This window comes from Papaver somniferum, unplaced genomic scaffold (assembly GCF_003573695.1).
Source record: "Papaver somniferum cultivar HN1 unplaced genomic scaffold, ASM357369v1 unplaced-scaffold_46, whole genome shotgun sequence".
In the NCBI taxonomy this organism is placed as follows: domain Eukaryota; kingdom Viridiplantae; phylum Streptophyta; class Magnoliopsida; order Ranunculales; family Papaveraceae; genus Papaver; species Papaver somniferum.
Window position 1 is genome coordinate 59,476 of NW_020647193.1, and position 3,531 is coordinate 63,006.

The 3,531-nt window shown below is 28.7% G+C and overlaps 1 long non-coding RNA gene across 1 annotated transcript; it reads left to right on the forward strand.

Moving 5' to 3' along the window:
* The first annotated feature begins 1,005 nt into the window (after window positions 1-1,005).
* On the forward strand, window positions 1,006-1,622 carry LOC113342647. The gene is made up of 2 exons (XR_003356773.1): window positions 1,006-1,130; window positions 1,254-1,622. It is a non-coding gene; the product is annotated as an uncharacterized LOC113342647 (long non-coding RNA).
* Window positions 1,623-3,531: the final 1,909 nt, after the last annotated feature.

A 3,531-nucleotide genomic window follows, 5' to 3' on the forward strand; every position in this document is an offset into this window, starting at 1 on the left:
ATATAATCACCACAATTAATAGAATTAATTTGAGAATATTAAGTTGAAAAATAGTTTTGGAAACCAAGAGTTAAATATGCATAAAATTAATTTTTGAATCACCAGACCTTCCAAGACCTCTCCCAGGATAATGTAATGTAATATAATAGTACATACACCCAAGTCCATAGTGTGGGAGCCCAAAATAATACCATCACATTATTTCTCTAAGTTTGATATAATATTACAAAACTATGTTTTTAAATATATATCCCAACAATCTCAATCAAAATAATGGAAAAAACTGAAATGAAAAAGTGATATATTTTTATGATGTAATTTTATAATATTTCGGTAAATTGATCAATAACCAGATGAATTAGTTGTGATGGGTTAAATACTTTTTTCCAACATATCTGCTGACAATTAGTTAATTGAATAATTGAAATTATTTTTAATATTAATTATATAGGTAACGACCTGTCATGTCAACGGTTCGACTTGACCATAAGATTTTTGAATAAAGTTTATGGATATTGGATGAGCAGTCTGAAAGATTAATTATTTCTTAATTATTTATAATTCTTACATCATTTTGAGTCACTTTGGACTAAACTATAAGTATTTAGACAGAATTGTAAATCAGGTAGGCTATTTGTGTATATTCCATATTTCAATTAAATAAAGGACTAATTTGTACCTAGTTGAATCAGTCAGGACAAAGTAGTATATTTGGATGAGAATTTGGACTAAACCGTGTGTTTCCTGATTTCATACTAGTAAAACAATAAACACTAAAAAGATAACGGGAACATGCGTTGAATATACACCTAAGAACCCAGTGATTTATACTGCCAAAAAAAATAAAAATTGGTATAGGATTATTAATAGTATTGGATTAATGTTCTTGATAATCAGATGAATATCTTTCCAATTAATGCCAAGGGATTGTGTAAATATTTTGCTTATTGATTATGTTTATCAATGTTATAAATATGGGTCTCAAACTATTACAAATGTACATCTAGTACTCACCTCGACGAAGGAAAATAAAAATACATCATTTACTTTGTTTGTGATGGCTACTTCTGATTTCAAGCGTTCGAGTCTTGTTTTCCTTCTTCTTACGGCTCTATTTTTCCTTAGCCAAGGTACTTTTTAATGATCAAAATGAATTGGTTTGATTATTTTTTGAAAAATGATATTGTAATAGTATGATTCTTCTCATTATCGAAAGTAAGAAATGACCTTTGTATGTTTTTCCTCTTATATAGCTAGCAGAGACATATCAGACTTAGGAGAGGAAATTGCTTTAGGGAGCAGCAATATTTACTTTTCAGGATGTCGCCCAAGAACATGTGAAGGAATAGGAAAATGTTGGTGTTGCGTTTACGAAAAAGACATGTACCATGGATGTGCCAAGGAGAAGGATGGGTGTATATCTAGATGCCATAAACCACCACAAAGAGCTTAATCATTAACAATTAGCAATACTTATTTCTATCAAAGTTTAATGGTAGTAAAGTATCCTTACTCGTCATCTATATTAGCTAGCATGTAATACATCTCAATGTTATCAATAAAAGGGAAAATTTCCTTAAGAAGTTGTAATGATTTTCGAATAAACAAAGTATGTTATGATTTTTGCTAGCTATAAGAACAATACTCCTAGTGACAAAATTTAAAACAACCAACGTTAACACTTTTTCCTTTCTTCATTACTGTTTTTCTCAACAAGTTACCAATAGCTTTTTTCTTCCATTTTCTTCATCTCAGGGGCTTGTGAATTGACATTTCTAGATATTACTAAAGGGATATATAATGTCTTGATAAAAGAATATCTAGATATTTTTTTAAGGTTATAAATATCCAGGCTATTGAATAGAGATATTAAGAAAATCCCTAGAATCATATTTTATTTGATACATATTTTCATAAAATTTTTGGAATCCTATATGTTAATGGGTGTAAACTGTGAAATCAAATATTTGAGGAGATTTTGAATGACTTTTTAATTCAGGCTTCAATTAAATCCTCCAAACTAGGTGATATTATGAGAGGCTTCATTTCTAGATTTTTTTCGTTTTTGATTTTATTTACTAGTAAAATAAAATATCCTTTAAAATAATGAGGAAAAAAATAACTGATGTTTGTGACTTCCCAAAACATATAAAATTTTATTATCGTTTAATTTTGTATCTAAGAATTTACAATCATATCAATAAGAAAAATAAATGAGTTTTAGTCGTCTTTCTAATGATCAAAAAATCTTTTTTATTTTTTGATGGTATATTTATATGAAAGAAAAAAAATAACTTTAATTATGTTTCGATGGTAAAAAGTATCTGGTTTTTATTAGTTGATCAATATCATTGCTACAATTAATATGCGAAAACTTTCTGCAAATATATGAGATTTTTCTCTACAAGTCTTTCATGAAATTTACCAAGTGTCTCTCGATGTTTGTTTTCCTGAAATCCTTCTTTTCTTTCTTTCTTTCTTTCTTTCTAAAATATTTATTTCTCTCTTAAAGTTCACGAACTTACAAAAACTCTCTTCAATTCTCTCAAGGTACAAGTCTTTGAAAATTTCTACAAATCTTAATAGGCTAATCCATGGAAGATTTGCTTAGACTTCCAATGAAAATTCACAGTATATGTGGGACTAATTTAGGTTAGATAAAATGCAATTGATTATTTTAGTTGATTGTATTTTTCCTGTAAAATTTAATTTTAGTTTCTATGGATATGGTAAATTAGTTCATTTTTCTTTTATGCACACTCTTTCGGTGATTTGTTATAGCTTGAAGGGCATTTATTATTGTCATTTATCTTTTCTCTTCAAATGGCGGAATAGAAATTCAGACATCGTCTTCTCAAATCTCATTTGATTTTTATGTGAATATATCGTTGTTTTTTTTGTACTTATAATACTTGATGTCTGTGTTATTTTTTTCATGTTTTTCATCTCTAATATGTTAAATAAATGCTATGAAACTAATAAATTTACTCCTAAATTTTTCTAAATGGTCACCTGCCTACTTTAACATAAAATGCATCTATTTCCAACATATCATTTTTACGTGTACTTATTTATTTATTTATTGATGGGATGCCTGTCATAGGAGACAAGCCAAAGCAACAATTAGAAAAGAAAAAAGAGGAAAACTATAGACTAGCTAGAGTCTGCATTGATCAGAGAGGATGTGCAACAAAGTTCGCATCTTTGTTAAAAAATCTGTAGTTGTCGGTTGAGTTTTAGCAATTGTCATAATTTCAAGGATGAGCTGAGCCATCCTCCAAGGGATTCGATAAGTTAGATCGGTAAACGCCTGAACAATAGCTTAAGGTTCCCCTTCCAAGTCTTTTTTTTCTTTTTTTGATCAGTCAATAAGAAAATTATCAAAGAGGAACTTAAGAGGAGTACCTCAACCCAATGAGTACAACCGAACAAAAAGGGAAACCAAAAGGGTATTCCAAAACCAAAAACAAACAATAGCCACGAAAATTACGGATGCCTATATAAGGAATCACATAAATAAATCAACATATT